This window comes from Bombus huntii, chromosome 6, assembly GCF_024542735.1.
Source record: "Bombus huntii isolate Logan2020A chromosome 6, iyBomHunt1.1, whole genome shotgun sequence".
In the NCBI taxonomy this organism is placed as follows: domain Eukaryota; kingdom Metazoa; phylum Arthropoda; class Insecta; order Hymenoptera; family Apidae; genus Bombus; species Bombus huntii.
The window spans coordinates 9,917,009-9,939,103 of NC_066243.1; the positions used below are offsets into that span (position 1 = coordinate 9,917,009).

Genomic DNA, 22,095 nt, shown 5'->3' on the forward strand with positions numbered 1-22,095 from the left:
TATTCTTATACCACTTTCCCAGCGAAATTCTTATTTATATAGCAATTAATAGGGAAAATATGCACGAAAATGAAGTCGAGAATAATCGAGATAAAAGACAGAAGTAAAACGAAATGCTGGAATTGCGGTAGTAGGCGGACACGTTACAACCCGCTGCGAACACTTGGTAACGTTCGATCCTTGAGCTTAATGTCAATTCTAGCCGCGTTTTACTCCACGAAATACGGATTCCTCTCGATGGAAGAAACACTTTCATGGTGTCCATTAAATTACAATCACCCTGGGATTTTTTGTACCGGCTGGAAATGGTAACGGTGTCGCATCGTGGTCGAGTATTTTACAACGTCTGTAAATAAAAGGAGCACGAACTGACGCACTTTCCCGCTTTACTACGGTATATTATTGCCCGGTTTACGTTTTCCTCGATAGCGCCGGTTGTATCCATCGCGTTCTTCCCGACCTCCAACTTGCGGTCAATAGCTGAAGCGATCTTCAATCGGTCCGAACGGTTTTTACCTCGATCTCGGAGTATCGCGATTCAGGTGCCTCAGTCCGGCTCCCAGGGGAAATTTTAAAAATCCCAATCGGCCGCGAAGAAAACGTACGAGAAACTATTCGTCTTGGTAGCTGTATATCTCCGGTCGAAACGCGTATCGTGAATCATTACGTATCTCTGCGTATTCCGAAAGGAGAGAGGCAGACATCTTTTCTCGATGCGCGAGTGTTCAAGGATGAAAATAAAATCTACCGTTCGTTTATTGTCACGATAGATCACATGGCTACCGTAAGAAACGCGAGTCGATTCAGTTTTATCCATCTCACCGGTCGACGGTCTCGTTAAGTTCGTTTATCGTCGGATCATATTCTTGAAAGGTTTCTCAAGCACACTCCGCCGAGGAATTTTCATTTTCGGTACTGGTTTTGGTTATGACAGCACTTAGAGAATAGTTTCAGTTTTATCGCTTATCAACGATTCGCTGTCGAAGTGGTTTTGTGACCAGTGATAAAATAGCCGACGTTCCGCCACTTTGTGCTTGGTACAAAAGCGGTTCCCTAGTTTGTCTAATTGCGGTTTCATACCTTCGTTAAAACGAATATTAAATGGGAATTAAATAACTTTCGACCGGCGAAAGTTAAAATATGGCTGTCACCAGCGTTGGATTTATTTTACAGAGATGAAAAATCGAACAGAGAAAGCTTGTATCCTCTACGTAGTGATGAAATTTATTTAAAAAATAAACCTGTTTATGGATAAGTTGGAAACTACTAAACGTGAAATATTTATATGAGTTAGAACTAACTCAACTTTTCCTACCTGAAGGTTAACAACTGTTATCAGAAATTATAACGCTATTATTGAGTCTAAAGCAAAAATGTCGTATTACCAATAGCGGCAAAAACAATTTCCAAGCGTGGAAGATTGAAAGAAAAAGACTTGTATACCGATAAGAATACAACGGATGGAAATAATCACAGAATAGTGACGATCGTAGCCGTAAGATTCATCTCCATATGTTCTTGTTCCGTTTATTTCGATGAGCGACGTTCTCGTAAAGACATCAAAGCTATATCCTCGACGGTGAAATAAAGACTACGAAAGTCCATAAAAGTCGAGCACAGGCCGGGAATGGAGCAGGCGGCGATCGATGCGCGTGCACAGGGCTGTCGCGATCGCATACACTTGCCCAGATATTTTCAATAACGTTTACAACACGATCGCACGTGAAGCACGTGTAATGGGTCGTTTAACGATCTCCAGAGCATTCGTTGGTTTTAAACGAATGTTTTTTTCGTTGGAATTCACTTTTGGATAGGATCTGCTGTTTCCAAGCTGTAGACGGACATCTGAAACATTTAATTTGGAATATGTTGCAGTTGTAAAGAAACATTCCTTTCTTCGTTGCTTAAAGTACTAGGTAAAATAGATTTTTATGTTGAAATATTAGGGCTTGAAAGAAGTTCGTGTAACATTAAGAATGGTATTCGTCTCGTTATACCCGGCGATATTTCAAGCGTCGAATTTTGTCCTATTCATCGGGCTAACTAAGCTGCAGACACGAGACTATTAATTTCCCGAGAAGAAAGATTCCTGGGAATTCTAATTAACTCGAATATTCTTTTTTTCTCCTGCCGTTCTTATGGCTTCATTCTCCTACGATATTTCACACGCTTGATTCATCCGGTAACATTCGCGGAGCCCGCGAAACTAGCTGTTCCTTGCGATCGTTGTTAACAATTCAGACCAACTAGCCCATTTCTCGCTGTACCAGAAACACAGAGAGCGACGGTATTTCAGTGAGAAGTGCGGAAAACTAACGACTATGGAGTTGAAAATGCACGAAAAGATGCAACGGTGCGTATGCATAGATGCTATTCGTGTAAACCATCCCGTGAAACCGGTCGTAAAGCGGCGGAACGCAAACATCCGGTTCGCGAATGGCGCACTCGTAAACCTTAAAAGACACGGACGACGTTCACCTCGACCCGAAACGAACGTCGATAAGCACGATCGTAAAAAAATCATTTTCTTTCGTGAAAAGTTGCCGAGGATCCTTCTACTTTCGAGATTTTTACGCGGTTCGTTAGACGTTCAACGACGGCTTGATTTTTCCAGGCAAACCCGAGACAAGCGAAAAACGTGGACGAAACGGATGAATAATGGAGAACGAGGGGCGGCCAATGGCGCGCGAATCGATGTGTCGCGGATAAACATACATATAAAATTGACCGTAATAAACGTAGAAACGTTTTATCAGGTTTCGCGGCGCGGCGAATTGAATTGTAAACCGAAACGAATCCGTGCGGCGCGCTCTGATCCTTTTCTCTCGCTCTCTCCCTCGTTCTACCCTTCTTTGTTGCTCGTTGTGTGTTTGTCGATTCCTGGGACGTCGCTGCGCTTCGGAAAGCGAATATTGCACCGAAATAAACTGAAACAAATAAATTTTCGCCGTTTATGTAAATAACTGGAGAAGCCGCTGGTCAGCTGCGAATTACGAGGACAATCATAAATTCGTTGACACGTCCGTGTACTAGTATTGATCTCGCTGACGAAGTTACAACGTGTTACGTTATCGAGGATTGTTTTATAATAGAAAAGAATGGCGTGAAATTGTGTTTAGAACGATTCGTCGTCACTTCGTTATTGTGTCTGATCGATCATCTGCAGTACAATAAAACGTCATGCAATTTGTACTACTTACACGCTGATCTTTCATTCCTACGGTTTAATGTTTTCCAGCACGAAATATTTTCAGTCATCTCGGGAAAATTTTTGGCGTGTTATATCCACAACAAAAATTGTGTATATGATATTTATATGTTGCTTGATCTCGGAAATCTAACCAGGAGAGATTCGCAATCGGGAAATTAAAAAAATTATTGAACTATAAGGATATGTAGAGCATATGTAGGGTTGTATTAGGTTGTCCGAAAAGTTTCTTTCGTTTTATGAGGAAATAATAAACGCGCAACGTTTCTTGTTTTATATTGTTTTGTCGAATTACGTACGATCCATTTTGTGCTGTTGTGATAAACACCGCGACATTTCACAGACTTGGTTTTACGTTTACATGAAGGTGCACTGTTGTAAAAAAACACGTTTACGAAAAAAAGACACTTTCCGGACAACCCAATATTACGTAATCATTTTTCGTGCCCAAATTCGCTCCAAGGGGGTAAAATTGTCGCCGAAAAATTCGACTATTTTTCGATTTTGTGTTATAGCTCGCAAGTTATAACAGACAGAAAAGAAGTTCTCAGACAAAAGTTGTTTCTGTTAACGAGGGCTATTGTTTGGTAAAAGATTTGTGTGGACAAAAAAATGAATAATTCTCTGAAGAATTCGTTTTTCGACGAAAAATCTCAATCAGTGGTTTGAATAATTATGAAACAGCATAAAAAAGCAAATACTTTCTAGAAGTACAAATACAAGCTTTTCTGAATTGTGGCTGTGTTGTTGAATTGTGTCCCTAGACAATCGAAGAACTTCTCGATCTCACTGTACATATCATATGATATGCTGCACACGCAATAGGAAATACCCATGATGCACGCACACGTATGCATCATCTGACGCGAATGTGTTATGCGAAACGAGGAAAAACACGCGTACTTATGAATAAAACATATTATGAATTCTGTTTTCGCTACGACCAAGTAATAAATGATTCTACTCGTTGTTATTGTCGATAGTATTGGAGGTGTGTGATCGACTAGTGAAGACTCATCAATGGAGAAATATTAGGTAAAAAAATGTTAGTTTCTTTGTAGTACACTATAAGCATATATAGACTAACAATAAGTATATCTTGACTCTGTAACGATCGCATAAAAATCGTTAGCATAGATTTTGCAATTATTAATTCTTTTACTTATGGTTACATTCAAAATTGTGGATAATGATAATAATGAGATACCTACTAATGACAGAGAAATGGAGTTACGTGATAGAATAAAAGATATGCTTATTAAATTGCATGGAAACGCTTCCTTCTGCATGAGAAGTTGCGAGTTATAACACAAAATCGAAAAAAAATCCGCGTTATTAGGGGCCAACTTTGCCCTTATAGAGTAAATTTGGACAGTAAAAAGAATTGCGTAACATGCACCTATATATGCTCTACATGTTCCTGAAATTTCAAAATTTTTTTACTTTCCGGGTTGAGAATTTTTTTTCAGTAAGTAAAAGTTTCTGGCTATTGTTAGCGCACACGGTTCAGCTTTGGCTATATTATTAGCTTGAAATTGTACGCGTCCTAAATTTCAACTATTCTTTTGATATCGCTGGAAGAATTGTAAGCAGTGGTGTAAGTAGTCATATTAAAAAGAAATAATAAGCAAACGAAGAACCAAGGCACAACAAATTTTTTATTATAAAATACACATTTCTGACGCGTGTAATAAATGCACCAGCGCATAACGTACACGCTGTACGGAACCTGTTAAAAGCAGAAACTCGTAACATAGATGGGAAACTTGAACAACAATTTCTCATACCATCTCTTGCGTAAACTTTCGTCTCGCGTTAAGCACAAGCCGGATGAATAAATCCGCGACACCGGATCCCGGTAAGAAGAGAATCGCCAATTAACAAGCGAACGTTGTTACGGAAATGGTTTTGCGTCCCGATTACGCGTGTCACGTTGCTTCGAATTACTGGACGATATTAGCAGGCTGACACGTATGCCGAGCATGTGGCCTACTATAAACATAATCGCGCGTGTAGATACTTGAGTGCATGCCGCGCGTCTGGCACTCGAAATGGACGATTCAATTGCCCCGTAAACGTGTAAGTGAGTCGTACAACGATATGTTAACTGTAAGGTTTGGCGCAGATGAGCTTCGCAGCATTGTTACAATTTCAAACCGGTGACGTTATGCGATTGAAGAAATTCAGATGAACAATACGATGTTGTTGTTTAGCACAGTCGATGCTAATTTGTAAGATTCTCGCTTTAACAATAAGTCAGTTAACAATAGTGAAAACGGTGAAAGGTTCGCGGATCTAATCCGAGTGACACAACGACCGAGTTCTCTCGTGACGTTACACGGCGTGACGCTCGTAAAACGTCGCGGAATGCAAACGTTCGATTGAAAGAAAGGCGCGTTGATCGTAAAATTCGTGGGGAAACAAGTCACGAATGTCGCGAGGAATCGTTGGTGCAGCCATGAAAGAGGATAAACTTTTGCCAACAAAACAAGGAGAATCCGATGGAACAGTTCTCTCGTCGCTGGACTATTGGTGAAATGTTAATGGGCGAACGGGCGCGGCACGCGAAACAAATCAAATTTTATAACGGAGACGATATTTCGCGGCAGTCACGGTAGATTAAACGCACGAGGGTCGAATAAGCTGCGCGCGATCGGGCGCCCGTGAAATTGAGCTATGCCGCGATAAAATTCGACGCGAGTTTGGCCGCGATTAAAATCGATTGATGTTTGATCGATGACACGTTCAGAGCCAGAGCCGACCTGTGTCAGCCGGTACTAGTTATGAAATAGCGACTGTGTTTTATCGGAAAAATTCTCGTCATACTCTGTTAGGATCGGGTAATCGAATGCTAGAGACGTATCGTCGAGAGAGAAAAAGAGAAAGCTTGTTTTAAGGCGTGCCACCAACAAACGTGTTCACCGATCATTTTATGACCATTCCGCTATTTTGTCGCCCTCGATTATAGCTTGTAACAAACTCACGAACAGTACTGCAAACCTAGAAAAATATTTGATGTACCTATTGTACCGTGTTCAAAGAGCTTTGCAGTAAACGCCAACTGCATAGACGAGCTATAACACCTAAAACGTATAGTTTGTGAAATTTCATATTTTTACGAATATAATTTACAAAGTCCAATCTGTATAGAAATTTATTTCATCCACTAACCACTAACGCAAGTAACTGTATACTTTTGCATTTTTTAATTTTCCATAATTAAACGACAGTTAAAAAACGAACTGTTCGTAAACACCAAGACGTACAGACAAAAAGTTTCGAGACAGCCGTGATTCCGGTGTAGTCGTAAAAAGCAGCGAAGAGAAGGATTAGTTCTCTTCATGGTCGTAAGGTTTCCCTGGAACTGTAGTCCCTTTTCATCCAGCAGAAGCAGGAACGCCGGCGCGATTATTGTAGTATTTTCCAAACATGACCCGTTGGAGTCCCATAAAGTCGGCTTTCGTCTCACACATGGAAGGCTTTACCAAAACAAAGCCGTCTCTTCAGTCGAATTCCACGTTTTAAATACTCTCCTTGCGAGGCCCATCCCTCGTAGACGAAACTTTTCGAAGCCAACTGTTTCACGTTTCGTTCTGTTCCTCTTTTGGGATAGCAACCTCCGGCGCGGCAGCCGGTTGAACATCGACGACAAATATTCAGGTTCTCGTATACTCGTGTAACTGTCGCGATTTACATAGCGACGGGCTTGTCGAGGCACACGAATCGCGCGAAACCCTCGTAAATCTCCAGCCTGGCCGCGAGGAATCGTCGAAAAGACATAACGATTATAAACGCGCGCATTGCACGAGGCTGTCCCCGCGCTCGAAGGGACCACGAGCACCCAAGGGATGCATCAGTCATGACTGAACACACGGCTATTAATAAAAGTGGTTAATTGCACGGCCAGAACAACGTCGCTCTCATCCAGACTCGCGTAGAAATCACGCGATTTAACGTTAGGCGTGGTCCCTCTTATAACATGGATTTTCATTTTCTCGGCCGTTGGGATTTTAAATCTACGTACACACGAGAATCACACGAAATTTTCTGTCATCGCGAACGGGACATTTGTACGTCGCTTCTTTGATTCTTAAATGGTCCACGTGAACCGAAGTCAATCAATTTTAACGATAAGCGTAGCTTCTTTTTTATCAAATAAAAGTTTTCTTCGCCACTTGGTGACGGTTTTCCCCAAAGTTCACGTGGTCCAAGATCAAACGATTTTAACTATGAACATCATTCCCATTGTAAATAAAATAACGTGGCTTCCAGGTTTACGAGAACTGGGGTCACGCAATTTAATAATAGGTGAAGTTTTATGTATTTAAGTTGTAATGTATACCTCAATTTCTGCAAATGTTTTATTATTTATGAACGGAAGCGTACATTTTGTCATAAATGTTACATTCTAATCTCTTTGGTACAAGTTTCATCGTCATCGTTAATTTTAGTGTTAATGGCGGATGCGCTTAGTTTGAAAACTTACTCCATTTAGTTTCTAAGTCCACATAGACCAAAGCGATACGATAGTTACGATAGGCGTAGCGACCGTTTATCGCGAATGTAAGCTCCCTCTTGATTCGTTAAGCGAACCAGCTTGATCCGGATGCTTGTACGCGCGTATCCCGCGCGGACACTTTTTGTCCGCGCCAGTAATTTATCGTTGGGAAAGTATATTAACTGGCGACTCTCCAACTAGTGACATAGTAGAGGATTTGTTGGATTTGATACGAGCTGGTCGCGGTTTAGTCGTGCGAATAGTTTGCGAGGGTGGACCGACTGCGGAGAAGCAGAAGGATGCCCTTGAGGTCGTTGTTTTAGATAGGGTTGAACTCCAGGGCGATATATATCGTTTTTCTCCCGGTTGTCTCTTCATCATAACGCGTAAGTGCAAATTCATGCGGTTTTTATACAGAGCGATACAAATTTAGCGCAACTTTAAGTTTCAATAATTGCATATAAAAAATTGGGATTTATTCGTGGAATCGATATTTAATTTCCTCCTTTTATGATGTGTTTAGCTATTTAAATGAACGTTAGCTGTTCGTTGTTTCAACATCATGTCGATATATAACATAGATCATTTTTATTCAATAAATTCTTGCTCTAAATAGATTCATTTAACAACTGAATTTACTGAACAGTTCTACAACTCTCTGTATAATTCTCTTCTATAAATCTCAGGTCAAAACTATAATTCCTATGTGTTTCGAGATCGTACGACAAGAGGTTAATTTCAATTAATTAAAATTCTACTGCAAATGCTGGAAAAAGACCAATCGCTTCAAATTACAAAACTGTATCCGGCAAATTAATACCGTATGGCGAGAAATCACACCGCTGCTCACCACCGCTATGATTTCGAGACCGTACCCTGTGTATTCTCCGGGGTGAAATATTTCTCGCCTTATCTTCGTTCATTTCCATCCGTATGAGAGGTGTGGGGTCCCAAAAAGGCGGAGCTGTCCGTGTTTCCACACGTGTCGGTCGGAACGAGCTATACTCCGGAACATGTGGCTCATCGTTCGCTTAAGCCGACACTTCTGTGCCCATGCATTGGCCAGTAACGTATTAAAACCGTAGCACGCGGCCTCGTAAACCGCTTCTTTTCGATTTTCCGTTGAGACCAACGATGCCTCGTTGCTTCGTTCTCGTTTACACGTTTACAGAAGTATTCAGAGGCTTGCTAACACTTTCTATGAATATATCATTCGTAAAAAAATCCAAATATGTATATAAAAATTACAAGATATTTAGTATTTAAACAGTCGATTATCCGTTACATTTAATGAGCCTCGATATTTAGTGGAATCATTTTTAACATTTATAGCAATATGCTTAAGATATCTGTTCATGCTAATTTTTTTCCAAATATATATTTGCAGTGAATATCTTGTAGGTTTTCGGACCAGTCTAAGATTCGATTAATATAATCATGACAATCGTGTCTCGTAATTGTTGTAATAAAGTTTCAAAATACTTTATATAATACCCACGGTATATACAATTATTGCATGGCTAGTGTTGGAATAGTTTCATGATCCACTATACGTGTAGAACATGGCTGGGTCGTAGCTTGTCGTCCAATTGGAACAGCTGTTGTCGTTACCTTTGTTCCTCGCCTTTCTCGTCTCCGCCCCTTTCGTTCGATGAAATTAGGGAAATAAAATTTGCAGCTCGACACCGTGGCTGCAGGGTTTCCTGCAGCAAAGTGGCTCGGCGATTTAACGGTGGCGTTCTTCTCTTGTCTCCTGGCGGAAGCAACGCGTTAACTGTTCAATTTTCACCCTCGTCGATCGACTTTGTGCACCGCTCCAAGTTTTTTAATTAATTAGACCATGGAGAGACAACGAGCGAGAAAGTGGCAGCCGGTCGCTCCTCGAAGAAGGAGGCGACAGAGAGCTTAACGAACGTCTGGTAATATCTGGAAAAGCGAAGGAAGCCAAACAAAATTAACTTTTCACAAGGCGTTCGATGGTGGTGCACGTGGGCTGCACGCGATCACAGCCAAGGCTTAAGTAGCGCCGTGTACTTGTTCGCCATTCCCCTCCCAGGCTGCACCTGCGAAAACATCAAAGACATTGGGAAAGGGTTTTGTAGAGAACCTAACTGTCCCTTCCGTTTAATAATCGATCTACGAGAGTCTTCCTCCCGTACTGTCTTTCATTGCCAATTATCCTTCTACGAGCAAACTTTTTCTTGCTCCTCCTCGCCCTCAACCGATGTAAGATAATCAAAACTTTTGACACTTAAGCAAGCTATATAATAACAATGGTATTTACTATATAGTATTATTATATAACTTTTATCATATAATAATATCGTTTGTCCTATGGGCACAAAAAATATTCAATCACTTATACGTCCATTCGTGTGGACATTGAACAATTTCAAAATTGAACAGTAGAGTAGAGTTGATTATATTACAGTCATTTTTTAAACTTTTCTTGCAACTTACTATTATATTTATAATTTACATTAGTAGATAATCATCTGCTTTTGAGAATCGAAAATCAACCATTTATGTAGATAATAAAATTGAGAAATTAAAAAAAAGTGGAATTGATCAGTTTGATTTTGAGAAGCATATATATAATGCTTTGTCTTAATCCATTGGAAACCGGTAACGGTATTCTATGCGTCATGCAGTATCTATACCATCTATCCGGTGACGCACTGTGTGCGTCATATAAAAAGATTGTCACGCTTAGTCAATACTAGAAGAACAGAAGACATTGCATGAAATTAAAGGAATGCTATTAATTCCGGTATAGAGGAGAAATAAATAATCGAAAATCAGAACCACGGGGGCTGCACGATCGAACTAACGTGATTAATGAAATTTCACAAATAGCAAGTTACTAGTCACCGGCATTAATAAATACCCTGACGGTTGGTTCCGGAGAAGTCGCGTGTCCTATCGGGCAGATAAACGAACGTGGCTTTAAATACTGGCGGAAATCAGGTTCGACCGTTATTAAATTTCCGAATGCGCAGACTAGTGCAATATCCCGGACGGCGAAAGGGTGCGGCGGAGGGTTGAACGAGCTCGCGCTAAAACAGCCAGGTGGGTAATATTGCCAACTTGTTCATATAGTTACGAACACGCGGCGCTGTTAATCACATCGAATTACAACACATGCAGGCAGTGCATTTTGAGATATGCGAATCTAGTTAGCCGACCGCTGGTGTTAATGCACGTTGCGCTGCAAGAAGGAAAATGGGATAAATGGGCGGCCGCGAATCGAATAATGCATAAACGATCGCCGCTCCCAGAAGATATTGCCCCGGTCGCCACTGTTTACATGGAAAACGTAACTGGAAATCGGTGCTGAATCTCGATGCTGTTTGCCGTTACGGAGACCAGACATTGACTAGCTGTCTTTATGGCAACGTTATATCATCGTTGTTGCTAGTCATGATTTGATAGGATCCGCCATCACGGATCGTAAGAGAATTCGAAATTTCTATCGTTACTCCATCCTTGGGTTAGGTAGAGTCAATCATTGGTTATTTAAAAGTTTTGCTTACTATCGTCACAAGCGTAGATTTTCGATGGAAAGTTTTTCTTCAAACTTTTCTACGAATATCTGAGATATTCGCGTTCTAATTTTCTGATGAAATTAAGAATTAATATTCTGGTTGACGTCATCAGTAACATAAATCCTCGGCGAAAGAAGAATACGATAATCTTCAAGGTACGTAGAACGGTATATCGTTGATAATGCAACCTGGTATTTTCCCAAATGTTCCCATGAACATCTGCAGTCGCAGCGACATACAGTTCTCAACGTCGAAATACGCGGTGCATCACAAAGAACGAAAGGGTAGTAGGATTGAGATACGGATTTCCAACAATCGGCACAGTCGTGTAGCGATTCGATCTCCGACGAGGTTCACGGTAAATCCATTATATAAATAAGCGATGAAAAAAGCAGAGTCGTATAGAAATCTGGCCCCGTGTTCCTTTGGCCCGTTTCCTCGGACCGAGGCAAAGGACTTGGGTTGGAACGCGGACCTGTCTACCGCAAATACACTGCTCCTCTCCCCTCAATGGCTGGCCGGGCATAACTCTATTAAACTTTGAAATATCCTCAAGGTATCGAGCTTACAATGGTAGCGAAGGAACGCGTCTCCTGTGTCAGCGGAACCGCCACCCCCGGACCACCCCTTTCCCTCTTTCCCTTTCAAAACAAACTGTCACATACTTTCTGTATGGCAGAAGCTTTAAAAACAGCAATGAACTATGTTGCCGCTAGGGCAGAATCGGCCGAATGGGGAAGGCAAGGGCTTGCCGCGAAGGGGGATGAAAATAAAGGGCGAAGGAAGAAAGAATAGAGTGGGAGGGGTGGTCGCGGGAGGACAGGCCGCCGCATCGCGATGATAGAGAACCAAAGTATAGTCGTAGTGTACGTGGGTACACGAATGAATGTACACGTGTGTACATTCAGACGAGACGGTCGTTCGTGAAAGCACGAGGCTCGACTACCCCCTTTTCGCGTGTCACCCCTTGCCAGTGCAGGGGTTGCGCGATTTTATCTCCGGCATTCTTCTAGCCAGAGGGTCTCTGGATCCGCGGGCGGCTTGTCGTCGGATGTACGCACACGAGGCTACGTGCGTGCATCCGACGACGAAGATTCAACACGCGACACGACGTAGAATAAATGGCACGAGCAATAGTGTGCGCACACTTTGGACCGCTATCGTCCCACGGCTGTCTTTCAACCGAACCAAGGAAATCTCGAGACGCAGAGCAACCCCTTCTTCTCTTTCCTTTCTCTCCGTGTGTTGGCGATTTAAGCCTTATTCCTGAACGTTTGTCTCCCTCTTTTAAGTAACCCCCACCCCTTTACAGTCGATTCTTCTCCGTTTTAGTTGACGTATAGGTACCTTTTCAATTCTCCGTGGGCGACATCCGTCTTGCTGCGTACAAATATAGACCGAGCGGATCAACGATTAGATCTCTCATCTGATTAGTCTCGGGGACTGCGTTAAGGGCTCCAGGGATGCATGCACGCTCCGTTTCCCCACGAATCCTGACCCAGTCCTTCTATCCCGGAGGTGAGTCGAGATAGTTGGCCAGGTAAAGGACAGAGCTCATTGTCAACGATCATGGGACATGGTACTACGATCGTGCGACAGAGAGTTTAAAGGATCAAGGGTTGAAGCCTGCGGCTCTCTCTGAACGGGCCTCAAGGGAATCTCTTCGAGACGGAGCCTCACAGATGTTAATGCGATTTGCCGTAATCTTCTTCGATTCTCCAGACGACTGTGTTCATTTTTTTCACCTCGATTTTGTTCGCCTTCGGAGAAGATGACTTCTAGGATGGATCTTAAGAAGGATGCTACGCATCGGTCGTATTAGAGTCGCCGGCAATAAGCCTTTGGTTCTCACGAGTCATATTCGTATAGAATACGAGGTGATTCATCTTTAACGGAAGAAATACCAGAAAAATTGTTTTCTTGAATATCTTTCCTGGATATATTTCTTTCATCTCGTAAAGAACAATTTACTATTATTATAAAGAAAATTTCCACCGTAGCCGGCTTGATTTTCACGAAACGAACAAACAAGAGGTGTTCGCTTTTACGAGAGAAGATTTACTACGAGGAAGGCAGGCTTGTTCTTCCGGGCGAAAAGAAACCGTTTTGGGTTGCACGCTACAATTGCAACCGCGGTGCAATTGGAACGGCGTACAAAGCGGTACGAGGAGAACAGGAAGGAAACGGTGGCGAGGAAAAATTGTTGGCAACTTTTGATTTCGCGACATGGTCGAATAGGGGTGATGCGGATTTTTTCTTCTCTTTTCCACCGAGCCGCCGAGTAAATTCAAATTCTGCGCGATGAAAAACCGTAACCACGGACAAAGGTACCATTTACTCGCGACTGCGGTTTTCAACCATTCGGCAGAAACGCGTTTTACCGCCTTGTGCGCCGTCCTCGCGTCTCTCGTCCAACTCTTTCTGTCCAAAAGACGCAAAAAGCCCAGAACAGATCCTGAGAATTTGGCCATTCGTTCACCGAACCAGCTCCAACCTTGTTCTGTCTAATTAGAACTCGTGTCACTTCCCTTTGGATACTTCAGCCCTCTCCAATTAACCCTTAACTTGGCTGTAACTACATAGTTTGATGATCGTCACAGAGCAAAATCTGTCCAGAATATTAGTTTTCATATTCCTCTTGATGACAGGTATCAGAGTCGATGGAACAGTTGATTTCACTCTCCACTCTAAATTTACACGCAGATCGCGTTGCTAATAGGCAATCATGGAGAGTGGGCATCCCTCGAGCAGGGTGTATAAAATTTCAGCGCGAGACCGAAAGACAAATCAGTGTAGAAGCTGCGTATACAGCGGCACGTATCATCGGAGCTTGTAACCGGGAGCTGGCTAGAGGAGACTGAATAATGCATGAAGAGCGTTTCATTTTTCTATACCGCCGACCGATACAAAGTTTCTCGTCCCGAAGGACCCAAAACAAGCTGCAATCTCCGGCAGTCGATGCTTTGTAATCCCGCTGATTTATGGCGTCAGATTTCGACCAGAAAAACGACAAAAAGGATACTACGTATGCACAGGTAGACACAGGTATACAGTGCGAAGACGACGAGAAAGAAATGGCAGAGGCGTAAAAGGAAGTCAAAAAAAAGGAAGAAGAGGAAAAAAAGAGATAAAGAGAGAGAGAGGGAGAAAAGAAAGAAATGGAATAGGAGCAAGGTTGAACGGAACGAAAGGGGAAAGAATAAGACGGAAAAGTAAGTATGTCTGTTCGATGCTCGAGCACGATAAGCCACGAATCCTTTCCAAGGAGAGAAGGTCCTGCTGTGAGATTATCGGCTGAACCTCTATAGGGAATTCTCGATGACCTTGCGATTAGTATCGAAACTCGTGAATGGAAGAGATTTTAGCCACCACCTGCCGTGCCGAAAGGAGTCTAGAATCGGAGAGCTAGCGAAGAGAAACACGTCGCTCCGGACTCGTCGTTTTCAGCCTCGGGACAGGTAAATCCTCTTTCCAGCAACATCGAAACGAATTATCGTAGTCCTGCTGTTGTAATAATACGGTTACAGATAAATGCTTTTAAGTTAAGCGCATTTGAAATTACGTGACTCCTCCACTCGCTGGAAAATATGCGACCGGCGATGCGTGCACGCGTTCTTTCACTGCCTGCTTTTTTCTTTTCGCGAAACAAGGATAAGAAGATCAGTAATACAACCTGAGCCATGTTTGAAACGTTCTGTGGTTACACGGCCAGTTGATTTTTAATGGAGTAAATAGAGGAGGAAAGACGTTTAAACTTCAATCTCCGACTTTTTTCTTGTCGCTACATTCGGATTACAAGCATGGAATTGCTATATATTCGACGAAACGCAAAAATTTGGAAACTTACTATGGAAACGCTATCTTAGGACACAGCTGTCCTGGAAAACTTTCATCAAATATTCGTGGAATTAGAAGAAATTATCATTGACACGTGGCAATAGTAATTACAATTATTTAGTAATAACATCAGAGTAATTAGCCGATCGATCGTGCACTTCCGTTCACCGAGCATGTTTATTCGATTCTTCGAGCATGAAACATTTCAAGCTCTTATATGCGATAATGAATCCACGTACGAGTATCAGCTTCTCGTACAAACCGATAATTCCAACAATTTCGCTCGACCGATAAAACGATCGATATCGTCCGAACCGAAAGAGAAAGATGCGCAAAGTGGCGAAACATTGATGAAAAAAAGACACGATGAACCCGGAGAATGATGCTAATTGAGCGTTTAATAAAGACGATTTAGTTCCCTTTAATCCGGTCATGATAAACGTCACTTCGAAAAGAGTAAAGTAAGAGCGACGGTAATAAACGGATTAGAGAGTACTACGTATAATTGCGGTGGATAAACGGCGGCAATTAAGCGAATGCCGGGGAGGGCCATTAAGAACATATTATTAAAGAAGTGGTAAACGGGAGTGCATCCCGGTGACGCAATTAAGCGGCATTTACGTACGCCTCGTTGCTAAATATTTGCAAAGAAATAATTACAGTTGCGTCCGGTGGAAGACGAAGGAGATCGAATTAAGGGCGGGTGGGGGGAGGGAGGAGAAAGCACGAGGTGAAAAACAATTTCGCGGATGAATCTCCCGGTTTCTTTTCCCTTTCTCCTCTCTCTCTTTCGTTCCATTCTTTACTTTCGTTGCCCGCCGTTCGGTTCGTTCACCGCGTGCCGCTCTCACTTGTTCGTTTTCTCTCCCGTTTCGGGCTCGGCTCGTCGGAATGAAGAGGTTATAAGGCAAGCGGCGCGGAACGATACGTCATTCGTTATAGCTTTTTTCGATGGTCGATCTGTACTTTTTATCTCCGGCCACGTAATAAATTTGGCAACAAATTGCGAGAACACAGCTAGCCTCTCGGTCGCGCGAGCGAAGGCAACTTTCGGCCGTGACGAGGGAACGAAGCCAAAGGACGTAGAGGAAAAGGGAGGCGAAAGCGTCGAGATGAGCCACGAGGCGATCCGTTGCCACGGTTTAACCGGCACGTAAGAGCCAGGCATTCTGCTCTTGCCGCGATTAATGGCCGAACCGGCGCAGATGACGGCATTAATGGCAGAGTAAGTGTTCTAAACTGACTTGATTTTTGCTCGGAGACCCGTGTACGCAACAAGCACACACTGATTCTCTAACCGGGCACGTAGCCGCTCGAACAAGATCGAACGGCTTCTTACCTTCGCCCTTCCCTTCTATCTCTTCACTCCCGTTTTTATCCTGTCGACCATTTTTTAGCGGCGCCGTTAGAGACGCGCGTAGACGCGTGTTTAAGACGCGAACCAACTCTCGCTGGTTCGATTATCCGTGGTAACGAGCGGTCGGGACCAACTCCAGGCAAAGAGGTTTTCAGATAATCGATCAACGAAATGGAGTGAACAGGAACGTTAATTAGTACGAGGGATGTATATTTATTGCACGAGGGGAAGGTTGTCGAGTTTTTCGTACTCTATAGTCTTTTCCTTTCCCATCGACTTAAAACTGTTTCAGCACACGATTTTTAAGCTCTTTCGAGGTGTATGTCGCAGGAAGATGGGGGGGTTAGGTAGTGCCATAAGTGCTATTCAGCAGTATGTCTTGGCAATCTCTTGCACACCTAGAAGGAACTTGATGTCGTTCGAACAATTTCAAATTCAATGAGTATCTTTTCTTGCAGATGGTGAGTGTCGTTAGTACGTGTCACGCGCATGAAAGATTCCAAACGAGCTCGAAAATAGCGAGTAGATCACGTGATTCCCGTTGAATTTGCAACAATCCTAAAATCATTAGTCTTTTTCCCAGTGGTGATTCGTTAAATTTATTAAGCCCTATTAACACTGCCATCTCGTTTCACGATAAGCCACGTAACTTCGTTCCGGTGTAAGTCGATCGTAACGAAGTGCACACGCTAAAAAGCTGCTCATAAAACGGCCGAAACAATAAGAAATCTCACGGCGCGAGCATTGTTCTTCCTGGAATCCCTTTCTGGCGTAATTAGCAACGTGACTTCGCCCCTCACGACCTCGTTAGCCATTGTTCCTTTTCATATCAGGGATGATTAATGTCGACTAATCATAACGATCGATCTTGACGCTTCGGAGAGTACATTTAATTCTCTTAGACGAGAAACTCCGTTAAGACCAGCGTTGCACCTTACTCTTTTTCAACTTCCGCCTGTTTCTTGTCCTGTCTTCTTTCCCCCCTCCTTTAGATCCGCTTGTCAGTAATCGCGTGTCATCGCCAACTGTATCGTGAAGCTTCTTTTTGATTTACCACATAGTATCATATATATCATTTTCTCATATATTTCCTTTAACATTTATCTTAGTTGTTGATTTGAGTATCTGTTAACTGCTAGAATAAAAAGAATATCAGCTTGTAGATTTAACAGAAATATCTGAATGATTTGTTAAGCGATGGATTTCGAGCTGTACCATTCGGACGATTTAATACCATCATCGGTGAGTTTGTTTGCGTACGAACGATTAATTGACTCGTAAATCAACGGGATACGACAGCCTGGAAGTATCGTATGATTAAGATTTTTAAAATACCGGCTCCACGGTACTAAGCCGATTAAGAGACAAGATCATTGTACGATGCGGTGGATATTGGCTTTCATACGAACATCGTTTTCTAATTGGATCTAATGGGATATTTGTAAAGCGTAATAGGTATCGATAAGAAACAATCGAGCTTCTAGATTGCTTTTGGTCACAAAGAATGTTATTAATCAAAGACTACGAATTTTCATACATTTACACGATAAATCGCGTTGAGAGGAAAACTTAATAAACGCAGAACCTACAGTTTCGTTTTAATGAAGTTGGATATCAGGTAGAGTGGCGACAATGACGGAGTTTAATCGTAAACTGAGCGCAGTAAGTGTTCGCCAGGAGTTTCATTTAATGCCGTTGTGACACAGGGCGGCGTTGGGTGGCGATGGTGGAACTAGACGAGAGAAAAAAGTAAATAAAAGATGAGAGCGAGTACGAATTACCTTGAATCGCGCTCCGTTGCGCATCGTCGTGTAATTGCATTTACGTAATTCGATTCTAAATCCTGGCAGATTCGCCGGCGTAATTAATTCTCCGCCAACTAAATAGAACATCGGCATCGATCGTCACGGCCACCGATCGTTATTACCGATCTCGGCATGTTACGCGCATACCGTGTTATTTATTGCCAATTAGGATTCTATCGTTCCGTTCCTTTAGCCAGGTTCGAATGATCTGTCGCGTCGGAGATGTCTGATTGCCACGTAATTCTGCGATCGAGTCGACTTGGAGGTTCGAGTGAATCGACATACAGCATCGTTGGAAGCGAGGATAAAATCTAAGGGAAAAGAATTTCTTTAATAAATTGCAACTCTGAAATTATTTAAGAGATTAAGTAACGGTCGTAAATTTTTTCTTTTAAGAATTTTTTATTTTTAGGTATCCAGTGAATATGTATCACGTGAGCGTGTAAAATTCTCAGAAATCAAATTGGCTAATTTCACTTTTTATCTGTTTCTATATGAACGCGTGAAACGTGATAAATTTCCAAAGAAACGAATTATTTGCAACCTTAAGTTCATTTATAACAAGAAGGCGAGAAAGATAATCGCAGATTCCAAGGAAATTCTTCAAAAATTTGAACATTTAGCACAGTCTTCTTTATCTTAAATTACAAAGCTTGTCGACAAAGAGTTCCTATTACATGATACACTAATATACTATAATCCAATTAAAACGCATCCGATTTTCTGCAATTTTCTCGAATGACCAATTGCCTGAAGCTGACCTTTAAACTACAAACTGTCTCTTGACCGAGTACCTGTTATGGACAGCGTCACTCTGTGGTCTGTCAGTGGTCACTAGTGTTCACTTTCTCCGAAATCATTCCTAGTCACTACTTGACCACCGCCGCACACCGCGCACATCTTTGAAAGTATCTTTGCAATTCTAACTATTGTATCTTGTTATATTCTACAGTTTGGAATTTATTTGCTAATTTAAATAAAACTTCCAATCATTTTCTCTATATAACGTGAGTGTAGATTATACAGCAAGTTGTTTGAATATTCTAAATTCACTCGATAAAATCGGTACAAGGAAGAATGTAGTTTAATAAAAATGTCGTTTCTCGATTGAACGTGTAAAATTGTAGGAAGAAGGATAGGTTCGAGCTGCAATCTGCTCGGCGTTCAATCGATACGGTTCGTATCAGTAAACTGCCAGGTTCAATCCTCGCGCAATTAATAAAGCGGCATCGTTAATAAATAATACGCAGGTAGAAGAGAAGAATGGATATCGCGGTCGCCATGATTTCCTTGTCGTATCCCGTCACGAATAGCAGGTCGATCGGACCGAAGAAAAATGGCGGCAACAAATTGAAATCCGGATGGAAAAACGGAGCATAATGACGTATCGAGCGCTCCACTCGCAATATAACGAATTAATAAACGAAACGGAACACGAGATACGCGGATATATAGTCGATCGGTTGCACAGTGTTAAAAATAGTCGGGCAAAACAACACATGGACGAAATACACGGGCCGTGATAAAAACCAATTATACGCAGCGAACATGGTAAACCGAAAAATGCTTATTACCGGTCGACTAAAAAACGGGTTAATTACTGAACCATCCAGACAAGATTATCCCCGAATACGTTCCATAATATTTACGAATTCCGCTGTTTTCCTTGCCTCGTGTTACGGCCACTCTAGTTCTTTCGCTCGAATATTCGACGCGGCACACCTAAAATATCAATAAAGCCAGAACGGACGGGGAAACGAAGAAAAGAGAGAAAGAAACCAGAGAGGGAGAGAAAAAAGGGAAGCGATGAAAACGATAAACCGACCGTGATAAAGGTGGACAAGCTTCTCTTATTGGCTGGCAAGCCACGGGCTTTCCGAGCGGCTGTTTTTATTACCAGCCGCCACGCTATTGTTGATTATTAAATACGGCTAATAAATCGCGGTCTCAGCGAAAGGGCCCCCAGAGACTGTCGAACCGACAGCTTTCTTGGTTACTCGAGTAACCGGGCGTTAAGGGGAAGATCGATCGACGATTATGATCTACGGATCCGAGTCGCTACAGTTCCACATCGATATCTCGTGGTAGAAGAACGTGCGGCTCGTGTTATGGCCGCGAGTCTCGCAAGCTTTACGAGGCTGACCACTTTGTCATGGAGGGCGGCATTGACGTTCCGCGAAACAAGCCGACAATAATTTATAAGAAGGCAATGCCGGGCCGATGCGTGCCGCAATCATCTATGAGAAGAGAGCAGCAGAAACGTTTACCAATAGCATGTTTCACGGGGCGCTAATGACACCATGAATATGTATATACGCACCGTGGGGTGGAACGAGAGCGAGAGTGGTCCATCGTGGCCGTGTATACAGGGTGTCCTCTATCGTTCAACCGGCAACGAGAACGATGCTGAACGACAAGGGAGAGAAAATAGAGTGGAAGCTTTTTGGTCCGGGCAAAAGGTGACGGTCGCCTCGTCAACGGGATAACGAGCGCCGTCCCTTCCCCTCTCTCTCTCTCTTTCTCTCTCTCTGTCTGGTGCGTACACGGTTCATGGGAAAAAGCAAATAAAATAAAATATTCGCCGGTTGACCGGCCACTTTGTGCCATGAAAAATTGCATGCAGATTGCGTGACGTTTCGTGACTTTCCACGTGGATGAATAATTTATGACTCGGCGGATAAACCGTTTCTAATTAGAATGCAGATGAATATCGTTTGAACAATGTCCAGTAAATATTTGCGCCGAATAATCAACGGATTATGAGGGGTTAGCTAATTTATGCACACAGTATTTTTTCTTTTCTTCTTTCAGGAAATCCCTACTCTGAAATTTATACATCGTTTACGAAAATTTTGAAACTCAACGAGAAATATAATATTTCTAATTCTACGTATCTAATTCTTAACGCGTTCCCTGCAAACGACAGTGCAGATCAAATACTCGCAGGAGCGCGTCTACGCAAAAATCACAGCGAAGCCTCAAAGCGACCACTGACCAAAGAGGCGAGGTTGCAACCGGAAGGGTTTCTAGAGTTGAAATTGAAGCGGCTCGAAGCAAACGACACACCGTGTAGACAGAGTCGGGGAGATTAAGGGAGGGCACCGCTCGAAGCTTGGCTACGAAGGATCTGAAGAGAATGACGAGGAAGTGGGCGTGTCCTTTCTACGCTGTAAAACAAACAAGACCCGTTAATGATGCGAGCTGCTAGTTAGACGCAGGACCAAGCCAGTCGGCTCTTTTCGTTGTCTCTCTCGCTCTCTCTCTCTCTCTCTTCCTCGCTCCCTCCTTCCCACCATCTCTCTCTTTCTCTCTTTCTCCCTCTTCCTCTTTCTCTTGTCGCTTTGCATAGGAATTCGTTTCACGTCATTCACGTGCATTCTTAATACATCGCCCGAGGGTTGGTTTCAGACACGGCTCTGCTAACGTTCCGTGCTATTCCTAGCCGTTAACTGGATTTCTGTCCTGTTGGATCAGCCTCCGACGATGACTCGAAGCTTAGTGGTTTTCTCGGATGAGATTTAATGCGTGTTAGTCGAGTAAGGAAGAAGGATATATCCCGGGTATAAATTTCCTTGAGGAACCTCAGAGAGGATTCGGAGTTTGTTGAATAACGTGCAAGTGAAATAGAAATGTCGTGGATGTAGAGCTGATATTCTATGAGATATTTCGTAACAAAAACAGTAGGACACCGTAACATAAAGCAATGGAAGGATAATTTTTGTTTAAAATTCACTATATCCAAACGTATCGGTACACCGAATGTGCCTGCGGAATTATTTAGCCTGGCGAGAAGGCGGTTCCCAAGCGGAAGCTAATCGTCCAGACGTCGAAGTTACCCGTTCCTC

General features: G+C 42.7%; 1 protein-coding gene across 3 annotated transcripts in view; it reads left to right on the forward strand.

Annotated features, from left to right (window-relative positions):
- The window catches only part of LOC126866422 (uncharacterized), a 211,985-nt gene that overhangs the window by 39,833 nt on the left and 150,057 nt on the right, over nucleotides 1-22,095 (forward strand). Inside the window, exon 1 of one of the 3 annotated variants that reach the window (XM_050619987.1) lies at nucleotides 4,139-4,243. The exons of the other annotated variants lie outside the window; for them this stretch is intronic. The gene's annotated coding sequence lies outside the window, so the exon portion shown is untranslated. Of the gene's footprint in view, nucleotides 1-4,138; nucleotides 4,244-22,095 lie in introns of those variants that run through there. 3 annotated transcript variants of the gene reach the window in all.